We start from the raw sequence: 20710 nt of genomic DNA on the forward strand, positions 1-20710 counted from the left end.
TGGAAGGAATGGTTTCACTTTCTTCAGAAGACAGGGTTGGTAGCAGGCTCAACTGGTTTTCTTGGTGTTATGTTTCTTGATGGCGAGGTCAGTGTCCAACACAAATGCAAGTGAACTGGCTGTGGCTGAAAGTTGGGGTTTGACAAGTTCATGCCATTGACCCAGATTTGGAGTAGGAGTTCCTTATTGCTCTTGGCGAAAAGTAAAAATCTGGCCTTGTTTGGACTGAGCTTCTTCTCAAGTTTCAGTTCTGGATGAGGTGCAGGTAGTTTGAGGCATGTGATGTCTGGAACAAGCATTAGAGTTGCTTAACACTGATGTACTAGGAGGAGAACCAATGAAGGGAGTTACCAGTGAATCCCATTTTAGACTCCAGGGTGTGTATGAGGGTGGGATGATTAATGGTGTCAAGAGTGCACAGATGTCAAACAATATCAGGAGGTAGGGTTCACCTTTATCTGTATCGAAGAAGGCATTGCCTATAATTTGTAATGTAGACGTCTCAGTGCTGCACCATGATGTTAAACTGAAGTTAAATGGTTGTTGGCGATGTGAACTGGGAATTGTGCAAACACTGCTTGTTGGAAATGGCTCTTTCTGCAGGGTTATCCCCAAACTTTTTGCCTTTCTCCTCCTATTTTTCTGACCATGTTTTTGTCAGCCTTAGGACTCCGAGCACTTTACCACTGCTAACCAGTGCTAAACTGCATGTGCTTTTCTTCTAAATCATGGCACAATTGGTGTATCCACAATTGGCATACTTAATGTACACGCAAGTCCCTTGTAAAGTGGTATACCATTTACCCAGGCCCTGTAAATTGAAAGCTACAAGTGGGCCTGCTGCTATGCTTGTGCCACTCACTTAAGTAGCCCTGTAAACATGTTTCAGGCCTGCCACTGTGGAACCTGTGTATGCAGTCTCACTGCCAGCCCCACTTGGCATTTAAAACCTCTTGCCGAGCCTTAAACTCCCATTTTCTTACATATAAGCCATCCCTAAAGAAGCCCGTAGGTAGCCCATAGGGCAGGGTGCCATGTAAGTAAAAGAGGCAGGGCATATATTTTTAAGTTTTCATGCCTTGGTAATGAAAAATTCCCAAAGTCGTTTTTCATTACTGTGAGACCTGCCCCTCTCATAGGGCAGCACTGGGAATTCCTTATATTATTTTCTTTTAAGCTGTAATTCATGATCCGAGAGGAGTAGCCACATCATGTTTAGTACCATTGAAATGGGAATAATAAATCCTCTTTACTGGTAAAGTCGGATTTATTATTATTATTCTAGAAATGCCACTTTTAGAAAGTGGACATTTATCTACACTCACTGCCTGTGTGCCCACAGCCTATCGTCAATACACGTCTGGCTTGGGCTAGGTGACTCCTACACTCGTGCAGGCACCCACGACACAGGATTCTCAGCTACATCTGCATACTGATAGTTCTTCCTGGGGAGAAGGTTGGGAAGGGCTCATACTTCCACCTCAAAGGGTAGTGACCACACAAAGGGGCGGATTCCGTCCCACTGAGTCTGGAGCTGAGACTGACCCTGAAAGGTGGGATCTGTGCACTTCACAAGAACACTTTGTAGTCATCCCCCACATCAAAGGCACTTTCTAGTACAAGCACCCACGGACCCACTAAAATCAGTACACTTCTGGACTCAAGGAAATGCAGCTAGAGTAAAGTCTGCTGTGTGCCAGGATTGCCAGTCTGCCATGAATGACTACTCCCAGGAACTGCTGCTCTGCTTTGCTGTGCCGCTCTGCTGCCTGCCTATCTTTGCCCTGTAGCCCAAGACTCGTTCTCCCAACCCAGAGTGATTCCGAGCAGCTTCTGTTTTCCCTCAACCCGAGCAGCCTAGTCAAAATTCGCTGCCCACATCTGTAAACTGTCTAGAGCGGCTCTGCTTTTCCTTGCCGCCCACTACTCTCAAGTCAACCCCAGGGGCTTTGCCAAACTTTGCAGCTTACAACTGTGAACCATCTGGAGCAGCCCTGCTTTCATTTTGTTGCTTTGCTACTTCCAATTGACCTGAGCGGCTTTTCCAAACAGGTGCCGCTCACTGCTGTCAGTCCACCCGCACAGCCTTGCCCAGTTTAGTTGCGTACCGCTCCATAACAGGAGCACAACCAGGAAAGTACCAGAACCATAAAAACATCGCACACCCATGCCGAGGAGTCCCCAGCACCACCCTTTTGATCTCTGCATTTACTCATCAACCTTGCTTAATTCTTGAGTCTGCAAAAGCAAATATCAAGCTATTTATGAGTTGGATCTGTATCGTGTGGGATTTCAATTAACCTGAAAATAAGCTTTATTTTTCTATATCTGTGTGGAGTCTCTTTTTGTGGTGTATTTCCTGAGGTTATGGTGGGTATGTGTTGCACAAGTACTTTACATATTGCTGTCTAAGTAAGGCCTGCCTGCTCTGCGCCAAGCTACCAGATGATGAGCACAAGCTAATTTATGTTTTATCATTGACTTGCTCTGACAAGGATTGTGGTCCCTACTTAGTCAGGGTGCATACTTCTGCCAACTAGAGTCCCAATATCTTACACTGCCTTTATCACACAGTCTGAAAAATATCTTTGTTAGACAACTGAATATATAATAAAATATTTGCACGACCAAGAGATTCTAACGTTAATGTTGCAAATTTTCAAAAAAAAAGATTTGAAAACACTGACTCAAAAATCTGTTGTGGGTCTTCTTAAATAGCAGGCTATGTGCTGTCAATGTGCTGTTGTATATATTGTATGTCTTCAGTGAAGAAGAGCATGATGGCATTGCACTTTTCAGTGAAGTGTGGTGCTGGAGGGTCAGACTGGGGAGGGGGTACAGCTTGTATTCAAGAGCGTTCAGCTTCTGCTTGCAGCTTTATTGATGATGGTTGCTATCTTCTGATCATAAAGCTCTTCTCTGGCTTTCAATGAGGGAAAGAAAAATGTGTAAAATTCTTTTTCACCCACAAAGCCTATTACAGCTCTTATATTAACTGTAAAATTCAAATTAGATCCAAAGGAGATGCGTCCATTCAGCCAATAAATGCCTAGCTGTGATAACTAAAATGAGACCTTCTAGGCAAGGTGGCAGATCCTTCTCCTTCCTGAGACCATCACTCTGGAACACGCTCCCTTTGGTTCTTAGACAAAATGATAATCATTTGTAATTTTGAGGAACATTTTAATACCTCTTTTTACTCACACTAATTATAACTATATAACATTGAGTTCTTGGATTCCGTTCAGGTTTATGGGAGAACTGCATTGGATGGTTGGCGATGGTGAGATGATGTTGAGATGACAAAGACAATGAATTGGCCTGTGCAGAATGATGATTGGGTAACATGCTTTACTGCACCCAGAGTGTTGATGAGGTTGAAGAGTAGGTATTTTGTATGCTCTTCTGAAAGCTTCAAGTCACCAAAGAGGGTGGTGTGGGGCATTGGATGGATGAAGGTGTGTAGAGGTCCGAGAATGTGTCCAAGAAGTCCTTGTTCTGTTCGGAAGGTCTGCAGATTAAGTAGAGGGTAGCACACAGAGTTGCTGAGGGTGGAACGTGGCAAGTGAGGAGCTCAGCTCCAGGAAGGGGCATCGCTTAACTTTTAAAGGGTTCAGAACCAATAGGACATTTGGATGAGAAGGAGGCCCCCTCCTTTCTTTTGTGTGTGGTGCACACTCTGAATGATGTAGCCTGTGGAAGATTTCTAGAATGTGCAAGTGAGCCATGTCTCTGTGATGCAGAGTGCTATAAGTTTGTGATAGGTGAAAAGGTCTTCTGATGTCTGGTGCATGAACTACTGCAGAGTGTGCATTAAATAGCATGAGTTTGAGTGTGTATTGAGTGGTTGATGGGATGTGTAAGAGTAGGGGTGTGTGTGTGCTTGGGATAGGTAGTAAGGGGTGCTCAGCAAGGCACATGATCTCATCTAACTTGTAGATGATTGCTGAGTGTTAGGGCGGAAAGGTCCTCTGCATGGCTATATACATGAACCCCTGCCCGGAGGGCCCACATGTATTAACAGCTGGATCCCTAATGCTGATTTTTGTTGTCATAAGCAATCATGGCTCATGCGTCTGCGCCATGACATAAACCAGTCTAAAGGATTGGGGTTTTGTTGGACTGGGAGGGGCGTCCAAAGCACTACCCTCAAAGTTGTGGAAGGCTACTGTCTTCACCTAGAAGTAAGGAGCACAGTGTAATCAGCATAACTTGTAGACCGGTCCTTTTTAACCTCGGTCATTGGAGTGAGGCCTACAAGCTCATTTACCTTTTTAAAGTTCTGCTGTTGCATGCTTAACTCACACTTGGCATACATCAGTTAGATGTAGAGTGCGGTGCAACTCATGAGTGGTGGCTACACTAGATGTATGTGTGCCTGGGAGGGCACAGTACAGGGATAGAGCAGTGCTGTCCAGTGCATGCATGGTGAGTTCATGCAATGGGTGTATGTAGACCAGAGAGGATTACATTACATGAGAGAGCAGTGCTGGCTATGCAGTACATGCGCATCAAACACATGTGCTGGGTGTATAGGTGCTTGGGAAAAGTACAAAACATGAAGGGTGAGTGTTGTGCAGTGCATGCATAGGGAACATGTGTACTAGCAGTGAGTGTGATTACAGGTAGCACACCATGGTACAATACAGAAAGGATACAGTACTGAGTAGTTTGAGTAGAGCGCTCGTGTGTGCTGAATCTGTGCGCTTGGGGTGGCACAATACATGGAGATAACTATACTGGACATACGCTAGAGTGCAAGTGTGCCTATATTGGTTCTGTACAAGGAGGACACCTAGATTACACTTTGGGAAGCACAGCCTGCCTGTTGAAGACAGAGGAGTAGAGGAAACCCCCCAGACAATTTGTGTATTGCTGCATTCCTTAGAGCTGGATGGAACACAGTGGAGAAGGGTGCTCTTCGATTCAGTGAGATATCACAATGAAAGGGCCTGTATACATCTCAGGAAGGCGATGGGGCTGATAAGGGAATCATAAACAGCGTGACTGGGAACAAGAGATTAAAATTTTGATGAACATATCACTGAGGTTGACTTCCTGGTAGGAACTCTAGTCACTCCTATGGCCCGTGATGTGGGACTATCTGCTTCAGAGTGCCTCCTGCTGTGACAGATAGCCTTTCAAGGTGGAAGAAGGGAGAAGAAAAGTGTGCACCTCAAAAGAAGTGGAACCCCAACATAAAATTTCAAACAGTCAAACCCTGGATCAAATTTGGTGTCTGGAAAAGCACAATAAGAAAGGGAGGTTGTCTGTGAGCAGGACTGTTGACCAAGGCCTGCTAGTCTCCCTGATGGGTGAAGGACCATCACCCCCGGAAACCAAGTCCATCAGCTCTGGATCCTAGAGCACAAGCGCCCGGTTGTTTGCAAAGACCAATTCTGTGAGGATGAGGTGTGCAGAATCAGGTTGTCAATACTCCTATGTAAGGAGCGGGCAGCTATGAAAATAGCTGTGAGTGAACTGCAATTGGGGGGATGAGGAAGTGGAGTGTCATGGGGGAGGGAGAAGCCCATACCACACTGAAGGGGAAACCCAATACGCCAGGAGGGTCTGCTGTGAAGTGACCAATGCCAACAAGTGCTGAGATTGTTGCTGGGTCTAGCCGTGATCCCATATGCCAGAAGGGGCCGTCGTGGTGTGCACTGTGATGCAGGAAGGGCTGACGCCTTGCGTGCATGTACTGCGAGAACCCCGTATGCCAGGTGAGACTTTCAGACTAACTTTTGTACTTCGGGCCACCAGCTTGTGAACTGACGTGCAACCCATGGGTCGAAAACAAGCATTGAGGAATTGTCCACCTCTCAAATTCCCTGTGGGCAGAGGACACCGAAAGTGCCTCAACCTCACTTGGACCAAACTGGAAGCACCAAGACCAACCTTTCTCCCCTAGAGTTCTGAGCTGTGTTCACTGAACTGCTTCTAAACTCCTCCTCCCCCACCTCCCAATATAATCCCCTCCCCAAATATGAGGGAGCCTTAAACTACTCAACCACAGCTGCCACGAAGAGTCAACTGCAGAAGGAGTACCTGGCACAGTTACTCAAAATCCATAGGAAGTCAGGCCCCGGGACATCAGGAATAAAAGGCCTTAACCACCATGGTTGGGTCCAGTAATGCCTGCATGCCCTGTACCAGTATGAAAGGGGTTCCGCCACTGAGGTTGCAGTCAAGGAGGGATTCTGGACACATGACCTTTCCTGGCCCTAAAAGGCCAGAACAGGTGACAGTCACCTGTGTGTGTCCATAGCTATGGCCACCTATGCTGTGGGGTGGAACACATGATGAGTTGAATGAAATAGGTTAGGAGACAAGAGGTTTCATGTGGGAAGCAGCGATATCGGTACCCATAGAAATGGATGCTGAGAAATACAGTGATTCTAATTTTCTGTAGAATGTCTGTTTTCTCGCTGAAGAGACAATGCTTTGATGTTAGAAAGCGTCATCCAAGCATGGTGACACAAAAAGAAGCAGAGATCCATGGAACTGGAAATTGCGTTAAATGTGACAATGTCTGCTTGAAGGAGTTTTTACTGTCTCAAACATTTTAGCATAAAGTCAGAAAAGCTTGGAAACGCAAGGATAGCCATCTTTGATAACATATGAGAATCAAGGGTTTGTATTCAATAGTAAACAGGTGTTTTCATTTATTATATGGGCATGGGGAAATTCTATTTTGGATTCATTTGGAAGAAGATGCTTGCACCACCAACAATTACAATTATTCAATTAGCAAAGTTACAAGAGACAAAACAAAGCCTGTCTAGGACACAGATATATTTAAATTGGATCCAGGAGGCTCAACAGAGGCTTTAGCTGCTAACATTGTGAGCCTGGTATATTGAAGGGCTTCACTCTGGCTAACAGAAACACAAGCAGTGGAAAACGCAACTGCGAGACAGGTTGTAGAACTGGATCAAGGTCTGATGCTGAAAAGTGATCCTTGAAGCTCTAGAGCACTAGTTTGGGAATAGGTCAGTTTGATGGTCAGAGGGGGGACCTTGAATTCCTCATCAAGGATAGCATCAAGAGTTTGGCCTTCAGGTGCATAAAGGACCTACGTTGTCATGGAGTAGTGCCTTAAAACTCTCCTAATGACTAGAGGCAGTCTGAGTGAGTGTATCATAGACATTTTTTCTAATGAGTCCTCAGCAGTTTCTAACCCTGTCTGTAAAGGCACTGAAAAACAAAGATCCCTGGTTCATGGCCAACTTTTATGAAGTGACAACGTACCTTGGTGGTGCTGTACAACTTCAGTCCTGTTACTAGACTGTGCCATCTGGCACTGGTAAGTGAACATTGTTGTTAAATATTTTCAGATCAATTCTGGCAGCTGGGAAAGGGATCATGAAAGAAATATACGAGGGTGGATATTCGTTAGATAGTGGTGATTACTCTCTGAAGTGAAGTTCAGTGTATAACATTAGAGTGCTTTCTAGAGATGCAAAATAGGCAGCACTGACACCGAGGGTAGGCTGTTCAAGTGGAAAAATGGAGAGGGCACGTTCCACCACTATCACCAAAAAAACTAACATGCCAGAACTGGTTGATTTTGCCACAAGACCTAATCATAAATCCAGGGATGAGGCAAAGGGAAGGAATACAGTGGAGGTAGCATGAACTGTGACCCTGGAGACTGGCATCAGACTTCCCTGGGAAGAGGAAAAACCTTCCTAGAATACCTAAGGCAAATACATCCCATTAAGCTGAGATGATGCATTGCTGGATATATGATATCAGAGAACTTCTGAATAGAAGAGAGGTCACCATTCAATCATGAAATTTGTGCCTCAAACAAATTATTGCAATGAAGAATGACAAACCAGAATAATGCTTCGGATCCCAAAAGTATCTTAAATTTACACAGACATCTCAAAGACTAAATAAAGAGACATCACAGCCAGATGTAGCCAGAACTGCTTTCATGAATGTGAGCAAATACCCCTTTAAAGTATTCACCTGTGATTTTATCGTTTTTGGTGTCTTTACCAGTCATGCTTACCAAGAGTTGGGCTGAGAAGGCAAATTCTCTCACAACAGAAAGGCAGACAGTAATTAATGGATTTTATTTTTCACACACAGATAATGTGCTTTGAGTTTCTGCCCTGAATCATCCACTTCACCTGAAAATGTTTCTGATATTTTCTATGCCAGCTACAATGCTATAAACTTGGTAGGTTGCTTTGTTGTGATGAGTCTCTTGATGACTACTAACTCTAAAACAGTATAATCATGAAAGCATTCTCAACAGCTGGAATTCCAAACTCCCAGACAAGGCAAAATTAGTGTGTAACCACAAACTCAGAAAATATCTTGAGTCTGTTGGCCAACAGAGCTTTTTTGGCTCTTCCACTGGCTCAATGATTCTAACTGGTGTATCTTGCTTTATCTAAATAAAAGTTAAAGAATTTCATGAACTAAACTGTAGCACTATACAACTATTTTATTAATTCAAAATCACTTCTTAAACTGGTTGCTATGAAAATCCCACTGCTTAGATACTCCTCACTTCCATCACCCAAATTGAAGTTCTGGTGATAACTCACTGTACCTACTATTTTAGGTTGTTTCATCCATTTTGTGTCAATATTTGCTCCACTATTTGAACCTTTAATTCTCACTCAGAAAATACAATTCAGAAGGTCAGAAATTAATGTTTTGCTATAGATTCTTGTTGCACCATGTCTGCCCATTAAATAGAACATGTGGAAGAAGGGGTACCAACTGTAGACTTCACTATCCTTATTAAAGATACACTTTCTTGTGCATGATTGAGAAAAAAAACATCTACAGGGAGGACCAAGCTCTAGATGGAGAAGATACCAGTAGCCAAAGGAAAAGAATTAAGATTCTGAATCAGAGATTTACCATTAAGAAGCCGTACCTTATCTTAACCACTCTGCATCAAAGATTGTGAGCATTTCTCCTGTATAGTATAATAACTAAAGTATTTTGCAGACTCTTATTTACACCAGAATGGCAAGTTATTTATGAATCACGTCTTCTGTGACATATATTCCACCAAGTCCACAGCATGCAAACAGGGGAGGAAGTTGGAGAAAAGCAACTAAATTTATTAGTAAATTAATTATGTTTATCATACTGTCGCACTGTGCTAACCTTCCAAATGATTTGGGATTTCTTCTGAAAAGCTTAACACTTTACTTATACAGTTTAGATACTGCTCCACATTTACCACATACAAGGCAACACTGCAATCCAAAGGCAATGCTGGAATCTAGAATACACATGACGGTGTCTGTAGCACTCATTACGAACCTGGTGGTCGGTGTAGAAGTGGCGGTAATACCGCAAACAGACCGGCGGTAAAAAAAAAGAAATTACAAGCATGGCGGTTACCGCCATGCCAAACCACCACTTCTACACTCCGACTGCCAGGGTGGTAACAACCACTGGGCTGGAGACTTCGGTCTCCAGCCCAGCAGCCGTCACTAGACCGCCGGCGGTATCACAACCCCCCCATACCGCCATGGATTTCGTGGGGTTCTGTACTGCCACGAACTCCATGGCTGTAGGCACTATCAGTGCCAGGGAATTCGTTCCCTGGCACTGATAGGGGTCTCCCCCAACCCCTCCCCCTAGAACCCCCAAAGGTGGCAGGACCCCCCCTCCCCACCTCTCCAAAACATTGACACACACACCCCCACCCCCCTACACGCACACTCCTACAACTACTACACATACACGCAGACATACACGCACACATGCACACAGACATACATGCACACATTTCCCATACACACACCACACCCCCGCATGCATACACGCACTCACACACACCCTCCACACACTCACACCCGCATGCATGCACACAACACCCCCTCCCCTAACAGACGATCACATTACCTTTTCCGGTGATCTTCCGGGAGGGAACGGGATACATGGGGGCTGCTCCACCGCCAGCTCCCCGACCGGAACACTGCCACACCAAATCATGGGTTGTGATTCGGTGGGCGGTGTTCTGATGACGTGGTGGTGGAGGTGGAGCAGCCTCCATTTCACCGCCGACCGCCAGTATGGCTGCTGGTAGCTCTCTGTCCGAAAAAGGGCAGAGGGCTGCCATCAGTCATGATACGGTGGGTGGAAAACCGCCTGCACTGGTGGTCTTCAGCACGGCGGTACCTCGGCGCTCTTTGAAAAAGACCGCCGAGGTCCAAATGAGGGCCATAGTGTCTATGTTACTTCTACACAAGGAGCACAGTTATAATAGCAAAAAATCTTGCTTGCTTTCTACTTGGGTGTCCCACCAAACCAACTTCGAAAATGGCATTGTTAATCAACCTTTTTGAGTCCTGTTCAAAGAGCTTAGAGCTTAGCTTCTTCATCATTCAAAGATGGATGCACTTTTCCATACCATGAAGTCTCACATAGGATGTAGATCACCAACACCAATTACCTGGCTATACAATGCCTAGACTGCACCTTTCCTTCAGTGCAAACTGCAATGGGTCCAGAAAGCAACCTGTCAACACCTCCTACATGTTCACATCGTTGATATCACCCCTTCTATTCAGGTTATTCGCAGTCTGCGGTAGCAAAAGTTATGTCACTGAAGGATCTCTCTATTGCCCCACCTGGCCAACTATGTCAAGGGACTAAAGGTAGAACTCAAACATTTTACAGTCCCATGGAAGGGCCACCAGATTCAGGATGGCCCTGGTTTGGAGTTTTGATCAGCACTTGGTTGAAGAAAATACCACATTGGTGCCACATCACTCACAACAGGACACCAAGGTCTGTAACTTGCTTTCAGGCTGAGTTAGGATCCTCCACAACCACCTCCAGCTCCAAACTGCTGTAAAGACTTGGCGTGAGCACATCCAGCCACAATCTCCTGTTTGAAAATCTCTCATGTGCAACAAAGAGAATGATGCACAGTTAATTTACTACAGACTGCAAGCTCATTTGTCCCTCTCTAATAGAGCAGCTGCTCATACTCAAGAGGGGTCTTGTTAAGGTCTTTGGGCAGCTGCGCGAGTCAAATGGAGCTTACGTTTAGGATTCACAGAAACAGACATCTTGGGGCCCAACTCAATCTAGCTCCGCCCCAGCAACTCTATATTACGCTTTTAATGTTGCTTTTATTTTGAGTGGACTAACAATGCAAAACAAGAAACAAGAGCCTAAAAGATCCATCAACATCAACTTTTCATCTACTTTCAAGGATTTAAATAGCTTTCTCGTGACAAGGGAGAGCCAGGCCACTAAGACAATTAAAAAATATAAGAGAACATATAAGTTCATTCTTAACCCAAAACATCAACTGAAACTGCCTCCAAACAAGATTTAAAAAGGACATCGCTATTCCTGCACCCATCTAATAATACACAGAGTTACTGGCTAGACACACTATAATATTTTTACCAGATGTTCTTTAAGAACCCATCCAGCATGGTAAAAACTAGTGACTTTGGCTGCGAGTCAGGAACTGGCAACTAAGTTTTCAATCATCATAAATAAAAGTCAGAAAGCAACAAAATTAAACAGCAATGCTTCTTTCTGTTTCGTCCGATTTACCTTCACTCATATAGAGCTTTCAATCTTAACAAATACAAACCATATTGTCATTAAGTGATCAGAGCATGATCAAGAAAAAGTGTAATAAAAACACAAATCAAGCACCATAACTAAAGTTAAGAAGTTTTTTTAATGATGCAGAAAGAACATGAGTGGAAGCAGAGCATATGGAAAAAAAGAAGAGTATTACAGTGTTCTGTGGCTAAAATGAAGGCCAGGGAAAAGGATTGGGCGGACAGGCAATGAGCAACTCGACATCAGATGTGGAGTAATCTCTCAATCTGACTCAGTCCGTCGATTACGGGTTATATTTTACAACAAACTAACTTTGGAGTGTCATGTGCTCAAAAACACTCGCAACCGTTTCTTGCTACTGAGGGCCCTTCGGAAGATTCTTCCACTGTTACCCCTTTCTGCCTGAGAGCTAGTTGTACATAGTGTCATTCTATGCAGGCTGGACTACTGTAATGCACCCCTGATTGGAGCTTCGGAATTTCTGTTAATTCACTAAAGGAATCCAAGTTGTGGCTGGTAAATTAGCTCTGAATAGACCCAGGAGAGTCTAAGCATCTAAGGCACTGAAGGACCTTCGTTGTTTGCCACCTAGACAGGGAATTGCTTTCAAATATCTTTGCAGTGTCTTCAAAGCTTCCCAGGGTCATGGTCCAGTCCCCCTGTAAAACAAGATAAAAATATACTACCCAAGTAAGAGCCTCAACTCTAAAGCTAATCTTGTCCATGTTGTTAAATTCATAAAAACAAAACAAGGTGGATGAACCTTCATATTTAGAGCAGCTCAGCTCTGAAATCAACTACTTGCCTCCCTCAAATCCCTGGTCAACCTACTGCATTTTAGGAAGGCCTTGAAAACATGGCTCTTCCCAAAATAAGCTTTATTTTTATTTCAGCACGTTTTAATTGCAGCTATTAGCCTTTTATTCCGGTATCGGTGTAGAGCCAGGGTATTATTTTGGTGGCAATGTGCTTTATAAATGGCAAATATATAAACGTGAAACGTCGTGGCTTTAAAGCTACGAAATTAGCATATTTTTCAAAGTTTGTATGAGTATAAGTCAGCAGGAAGAACCAACAGAGTATGTGTGCTTTGAGAAAGAAAGAAGAAAGATCAACAATAAAAGCAAGGTAATGAAATGAGGCAGACTGAGGTAGAGAGGTAGACATTTATTGCTGTATTGCTAACAGGTGTAGATGAGGCTACAAAAGGAGGCCAAATGAAGAAAAGGAAAGAACGAGATGAAAGTGACCAACACAGAAATTACAAGAAAGAACAAGCAACGGATATAGGCAGATTATGAAACTGAGTGGACCAACAAGAGAGTGGTCTGGCACACCATCATGGTGTGGGAGGAAATCAGTAGTAGTCTCTGACCAAGATACTGCACGCGAACAATTTGTCAGGTAGGAAGTTGGACTGTTGTATTAGAAATACTCAGAGATCACAGGATAGAACGGTGTTTGACCTCAGAGCCGCAGGTTCACATTCTGCTGGGTCTACTCAGCCTTTAATTTTTTTAGGGTCAATTAAATTAGTACCGTTGACTTGGGGAACAATAAACCTGGTTTTAGGCGCCAAACGACTCCTCTGGTCGAAGGTGCTTGTTACAGACATGTATAGAATGTTATGCTATGAAGCGCAGAGCTTCACTGCAGTGAAGGTATGGAAAGTAAATGCTAAAGAAATGTTGACAGATAAACGGTTTGGAATGTAGTGACAAACATCATTTAGGATAGAGGATAAAATGTTTGTATCTGCGGCATACTGTGCAGATTTTAACAAAAAATATTTTTCTAGCTGAAATTAATAAAAAATTACTAGAATCGCAGCAACATTTATTGAGAGTAGTATAAGTACCTATGCTATACGCTGTATGTTGATATTAGCCTGGCATTAATTAACTGAAACATCTGGCCAGACAATATTAGCATGTGAAAACACAACATAATCATCAAGTAACACATCACAAAATGTGCTGCATTACGTTACATAATTTGCCTTTCCCTGCCCACAATTTAGTCAACCGTGCTGCATACCCTGGACCTTCCCTCCTGCATAGTTACAGTGGTAACCAAGTCCAGTTCTAGCGGGAGGGCCAGGCCCACCCAAAAATAACCTTTGGCCCTCCCAGTCACACAAATTAACATAATGTATGTTGGAATAGTTGGTCGAATCTGAAAGAAGGTACATATCTCCTGCTTAGGGTTTGATCTCCTGTGTTAAGTGGCAACCAACTCTTGTGAAAGAGGCAAATACTACATTTGATTTAAGTCAACCTGTGAGCCAGTTGCAGGCCTGGTGCTTGGGGTGATGAGTTGCTTTCGGCTCTACTCTAGAGCCACCATCACTGCAAAGTTTTGTGTAGCTGCAATTATAGACTACAGGAGAGATTAACCCAGAGTGAGCTACCATGATTCTGCTGGCTGTGTGCTACATTACCCACAACCAGTTTTCAGTCAGGCTGGGGTGAAAGGTGTCATCTAGAGAGGCTTCATCTGGAAACTATGATTAAATGCCATACTGAATTTCATGGGATAGGAGCTCTTTGGAGGTAGACCGTGGTTATGCTGCGTCCACTCACTTCTTTTGGACCCCTAATGTTTTATCTCAAGGATTTTCTTCTATACATCTTCACCTTTTGATTCTCTACATTGCCACCAGTACTTGTATATTTTGCCTCTTGCCTACCTACCCTACTCCTTTTTCTCGATTGTCTGAGATGGTAGAAATGCAGTTTTAACACTTCCACATAATATGGTGTCCCTAAACTCTTGTGCAAAGGACATGAGGTTTGCAGCCTGGAGAGGTTTAGGAAGCTTTCTCCTCTGCAAATCTAGAGATGTCTTAAGCATTCACCCGTGTGTAGGATAACCACTTCCCTCCATGTAATCACATACATTGTTTCCAGTGCTACACTTCCAACTTTTTGGCTAATTATTTTGATAGACACAAACTAAGGCTACAATACACAAAATGCTTACATCCCTTTAGCACTACCCAGTCCATAACACTAAAATCACCAATACATCCCTTTATCACTCCCCATCCCTAAACCCTAAAGTTACCCATACTTCAAATTACAACTACCTACTGCTAAACCCTAAAATTAACCTTAGCTGAATTGATTACTATCCTACCATCTGCAAGTGTTATATACGCAGAGAATATATTGTTTGTATCATGGTGCCCATTTGAAAGCAGATATGGTGTAATCTAGGGCTTGTAGGCTATTTCCAGAAGTGACAAAAATTGGGCCCACTGTGACCCATCTGAATGCAACCTTGGTCCATCCAAAGAAAAAGTCCTGGAGCCGGGCCTGGTCCAGTCTAATGCTATTACAAATAGTTTCTACTACACCTCGGCGGCAGCCTGAAATTAATTAACGGTGCACATTATGAGCACTTGCAAAACAGAATTAAATAAAGAAGTCCAGATCTTTATAAAATGAGTCAGAAAGCACATACATACCAAGTCACCCAAAAAAGAAAACTAAGCTTGCATTAAACAGATTGAAAATTGGACCTCATGGTCAAAGGTTCAAATTAGCAAGTCCACTAAGCCTTTCGTCTTTCTGAGGTCGATAAAATGAGTACCTTTGAGTTAGGTAACAATCATCACCTAGTATTGTGTGCCAAGATACCCTTTCATGGCAACATTCAATTCACAAATACATATACCTTACTTATGTGTTGTTAAAGCAGTGCGGTAAGAGAAGTTGTGTCAACAAAAGTTGTAAAAAAAAAAAGCAGACCTTCACTTCCAAAGATGGAAAAAACAAACCTGGTGGCATAATGTTTGGATGATAACCTTTGAGGAAATTGGACTCAGATGTAAGAAAATATTTGGCTTCTGCCGCATCTGAAGAAGAAGAGGAGAGAGGCTACCCTGTGTGTCGAGTACATGATTTACGAAGCCCAGATTTTAAGTTTAGGGTTCCTTAATGTTAATATGAGGACACTGCATGGCAGAATCTATCAAGATTATACGGCTGCTCTCATTTACCAGCCTTCCAAGAAGGACTCAAAGTGAGCAGGATCAGAGGGGCACGATGTGCCCCTACATTTTTTTTTCATTTATGTAAAACTGTTCCTCTACTTTTTATGAAAAGACAATCATGCCAGGACAGTAAACTCCGATCGTGCAAATGCTTCAGTTTAAGTTTCATTCTGGGAGTCTCCTGTGCTGTGAGACCATGGGAGGGGCAGGCAGCTTAATAATGAAAAGGCTTTCTTGCCAGGGTGCCTCCTTGCCTGAAAGAAATGAGCACAACTGCTTAAACTGCAAATGTAAAGGGGGCTTGGGAGCCAGTACTGGTTTAAATGCTCGAACCACATTAAGCTTTGTGATTTATTATTTTCGAATGGTCGTGCAAAGGAGTTACCAGGTGAGCTGTGCAGTGTGTACTTTTCAGTGCAGTTGAATACAAATAAATTATTATGTACAGTCCGGGTAATTACTAAAACCTAAGTTTTGGAAGCACCGTTTTATCTGAAATCTTTTTGCACATTTGGTAGCAGTCTGTCCTTTACTGCGTGTAGTTAAAGTCTAACAAAATGACTCAGACATTCTACGTGAGTTCTGTCACAGGCTGGCCCCTTGTAACACTAACAATACACAAGCCACAATTCTCCATTGCGCCAATCAAGATTTCATTCTGTGGCTTTCCGGTTACACACAGACCTCTCAGTACATTAACTAATAGAGGCTTCATATTACACAATAGTGCACTTACCAGTGATTAACTTTTTTTTTCTCCATTTAATCCGTGATATATATGTAGGTACCAGAAGGAGAATATTTTGTTTTTTAGCCACACCTTTGACCCCGCCCCCACACACTTATTGACCCCGCCTCATTGCATGCAGCATCACAGTTCCCATTTTTTTTTTAAATGCACTTTGACCGCTGCTGCCAAGTGATATCTACCTGTCAGTGACACTCCTGTCAATGACAAAGTGCTTGCGCCTCAGCCCCATCAATGCCCTTGTAAAACTAATATGAGTGACTCTGAGGATGTCGTGACTCCTGCGTTGCTGTATCAAAGCACCATCATGGTGGACGTGTTCTATGCTGCTTTTAACATGAGGCTTGTGTGCCTGCATACATGTACTAAGTTAATGTTTATTATTGTTTATGTAAACTGTTTTGTCTAAGGATATATTATTTTTAACACCTGAAAACTCCCTTGCGCAAAGAGGAGAACCAAGAACTAGCCTGATAAAAAAAGAGGTATTCAAAGAGTGGAGATATTCAGGATTTTCAAGTATTTCTAAAAAGAAAGGCGGCCTTGAGGGCACTAAGAGAAAGGTGGAAAGCCAGTACTTCAAGAAGTTTGAGACAGTGCTTAAAAGGGTGCTTTGAAGGAGGTAGTGTGCCATGAAATGGACCCTAGAAGCAATGCTGTCACGGAATCTGTCTATAGGCAAAGCTAATATCAGCGCAAGACCATTGTGCCCGTATTCCGTTAACATTATATCAAAAAGAAGACAAGATATGGAAAGAGAATATGCCTCTGATGTTGTGAAAAGTCGGAGCATAACAAGGTCATTGAAAGTAAGACCTGGACGTCAGCAAGGAATTTTTGGTAACCTTTGCTGCACTCTGTCCCAATTCACTAAGAAATTAATTGTTTGGATGATCCAACTTTACTGGTTCTCATTACCATTTGTCCTTTAACGTTCTACTAATAAGCAGCTACTTGGGAAAGCACTTTCCACGAGGGAGCTCACAGAAAGAGGTACAGGGGAGAGGAGGGAGACAATGATGTTTTATCTTTTTTAATATTACAAAATGTTTGCCATATGTTGCTATGGATGCTCAGCCTTGCAGATGACATTTATTGGTAATTTCACAGCAGGGAGTAATGTGATTTTTTCTGGACAAGTCTTTTCTGGTACAAAGATGCAACAAACTGTTTTTATGGCATTTCATGATATAGAACTCATCATTACCAACAGTATGGAATTTAAATGTAGTCTTTATCTAAGAGAGACGTGAAACTACATTTCTTTGTTGCTATGTCACTCCTTCTATAATACAAAATAACTAACGGCCTGATTTAGATCTGGGTGGAGGGAATAATCCTTCACAAATGTGACAGATATCCTGTCCGCAGTATTACGATCCCATTTTATCCTATGGGGGTCGTAATATGGGGAACAGGATATTCATTACTTTTGTGAAGGATTATTCCCTCCGCACAGATCTAAATCAGGCCCTAAGTCACAATTCTGAGCAATTTCCAAATCCATGAAAAACTTAAGGTCACAAGTAAAGGCAAACGGCCTTATTACGAGTGCCCTGGAATTTCAGAAGGTAGGCTTTTTTATTGAACCATCTGAGATCCAGCTATGATACTCCAAAATTAATATAATTAGAGGGCATCTCCTGAGATTTGTAAGATGATCCATAATGTGAGTGGGGAGCTGGAAGCAATGCTTACCGAAGAAAATTAACATCAACTGTTCTATACACAACCTATTTATGACAGAATTAATAAGGCTAATGAACTATTTGTAATTTGTGTTGTATTTATTTACGTATAACAATTTCCAGAGCCATTTAGTTTAAAGGCGAATGATGGGGAAGGTTGAGGACGACGAGGGAGAAGGATTTTTTTTGTGAGGGGCAAACAAAATGTCAGTGGAACAACTACAGTCAGAGGTTTATTATGAATCAGGCTTTGGAGTCCATAAAGTTGGGCCGTTTTGCATGAACAAGTCTGTTCGTACCACAGCTCAATACCAGCTTAGTGTGGTTGTATTCCTCCTAGAATTTTCCTTCTCCATAGGGTAGTTTAGTGTATCTGTTAGAACGTAGCCTCCTTCCCAACTTGGACAGGTGAACAAGTCTCAGAGGTATTTGAGTTATAAGGTGTGTTGCCTTCCAGATAGTGCAGAGGGTATCGAATATAATTTGTTGTTTGATGAGCAGCCAGTTTAATTTCATGCGATAGGTGGACATGTGATGTATTTTAAGACAAACTTGATTCTGATGGTTCAATTTCCAACCATTTGTAGTCTTTAATGGGGCGCTGAGGAACATAGATGAACAATTTAATAGCCTGCATAAGACAAGAGCTTGAAGGAGGACAATCGATTGCTTTATGCTAGGGAAGGAGCAGTGTGCAAATCCAACTTCATGACAATGTGTCAAAAATCTAACTTGGAACCTTATTTTGATATCCAGATGTCCAATCCACAGAAAAGGGAGGTGGGAGGGCAGTGAGGAATCTGTGGTTAGATAGAATATCCATCATAAAAAGCGTTACCAAGGGTAAGTAACTTGTTTTTTTGATGGATCCTCCTACCTGAAAATTGCTCATGTTAAGAGCAGGCACCACGTCAGTACCTCCCAAAGTTGGAAGCCCTAGGAAGTGGACTCAAAGCAGGCAAAACTACCCTCCCTTGGACTGGACTGTTAAGGAAGAAGTGTCTTGGTGAACATATGCACACATACCCATGTTGTAGCCTGCCAGATGTCCAGAACAAGCATCCTGCTTGCCAATGGTGCTACAGCGGTCTTAGCCCAGGTGGAATGAGCCTGCAGGTCTTCTGGGAGGTGAGTGGGGCTGGTTTCTGGCCAGCATACAGCAGATTTTGATGCAAATGACTATTCATCTTGACATGCCCTTTTCTGTACCGCCTTCTCCTTCTTTGCTCCAGAGAAAAATACGAGTTGATGAGCCATAGCCCACAATTGTGTTTTGCACAGTCACTGTAAAAGCTCAGTGCCCTTTTAGGGAGGAGCCAATGCAGTCTCTACTTCTTGTACGAAGGGTGGGGGTGGGGGGTGACCTGGCAAAGTGACAGAATGGTTCTTTTGGAAAGACTGTACTACTTTGGGTAAGAAGACAGACTGTCATCAGGACCAACTTGTCCAGAAAGAGGGTCATGTAGCGTGGTTGCAATAAGAGTGCCTACACTTCACTCATGCAGCCATCTGAGAAGACTGTTAGCAGTCTCAGTGAGCCGCTGTACATTGGCTCAAAAGGCATGAACATAATAATGTCAACACCAAGTTCAAGTCCCATTATGGCAGGACGAACAGCTTCAGCAGAAACAAATGAGTCAGACCACTGAAAAAAAACACATCACAACAGATTATTTAAATAGAGCCTGATGATCAGGTAAACATAGAAAAGCACAACTGATAAACCTTAACTGTGTCCACCACAAGGCCTGGCTAGACGAATGACAACAGTACAAATCGAAAGATTGGCCTGCAGATGTAGAGTGTGATGAGAGTCACACCAAGCAACACATTTCCTCCAGCTCCCAGCATAATGGTCTCTGTTGAAGTACATAAGTCTGCAAAGATAATACCCTTGGCAATCAAACACTTTGTGCAGCACAGCTAAATCTCCATACATCAAAGTACAGGCTGCAGAAAACCGGGTGCACAACTCTCCCCTATCGCTAAGACAGGAGTTCTTACTGTTGTGGTAGCTGGATAAGAGTGCAGAAAATCATGCTTTGGGCACTAGGTACTCCACTCTCCAGGATCAGTCTGGGGCTATTATGATGAATTGAGCATAGTCTGTCCTGCTAATCCTTAGAACTCAAGGCAGTGGCAGGAACGCATACAGGCGGACCCTTATCCAACTGCAGCCGCAGTGCATACCACAGTGTCTAAATGCATCTCCCAGTGCCTCTCTTGGAGTAAACTACAGTGCACAGTAGCTATGACACAGCACGTACTCCTCTGTGGCAAACAGAACTAACCAGGTCATGCCACACTGGTTTCTTGCCACTTCTGAGTAGAGAGGCCACTGTGGTATGCCACATGGCATCCGCTCTTCTCGTGTGCTTTGGCATTCAGACCCTGCTAGATGGTTGGCCACCAAAAATATGTTCTGCTTCTCTGGGGGGCAGGGGGTGCCTCTCCGGATGGAAGATAAATGGAGGCAAGCCTGTGAAAACTTACTTACACCTAAAGACTGGTGAAAGATTCATGCAGGGGTGAAGGAAGTTTCCATCAACTAGGGTGAAATTGACACAGTACAATTATGTGCATATGATGTGTCTCTCACCTAAGAGATTACACGCCATGACTGACACGCCCTCACACTGCTCCTGCTGTAAAGCCAGAGAGCAGGACTTCCTCCACATGGTATGGTGGTGTGTGCCCAGCTATATC

The 20710-nt window shown here is 43.3% G+C and overlaps 1 protein-coding gene across 1 annotated transcript in view; it reads right to left on the reverse strand.

The window, feature by feature from the left end:
* TRIM23 (tripartite motif containing 23) overlaps positions 1-20710 on the reverse strand; it is a 331702-nt gene that overhangs the window by 238922 nt on the left and 72070 nt on the right. The window lies entirely within an intron of this gene.

Source organism: Pleurodeles waltl, chromosome 1_1, assembly GCF_031143425.1.
Source record: "Pleurodeles waltl isolate 20211129_DDA chromosome 1_1, aPleWal1.hap1.20221129, whole genome shotgun sequence".
NCBI lineage: Eukaryota > Metazoa > Chordata > Amphibia > Caudata > Salamandridae > Pleurodeles > Pleurodeles waltl.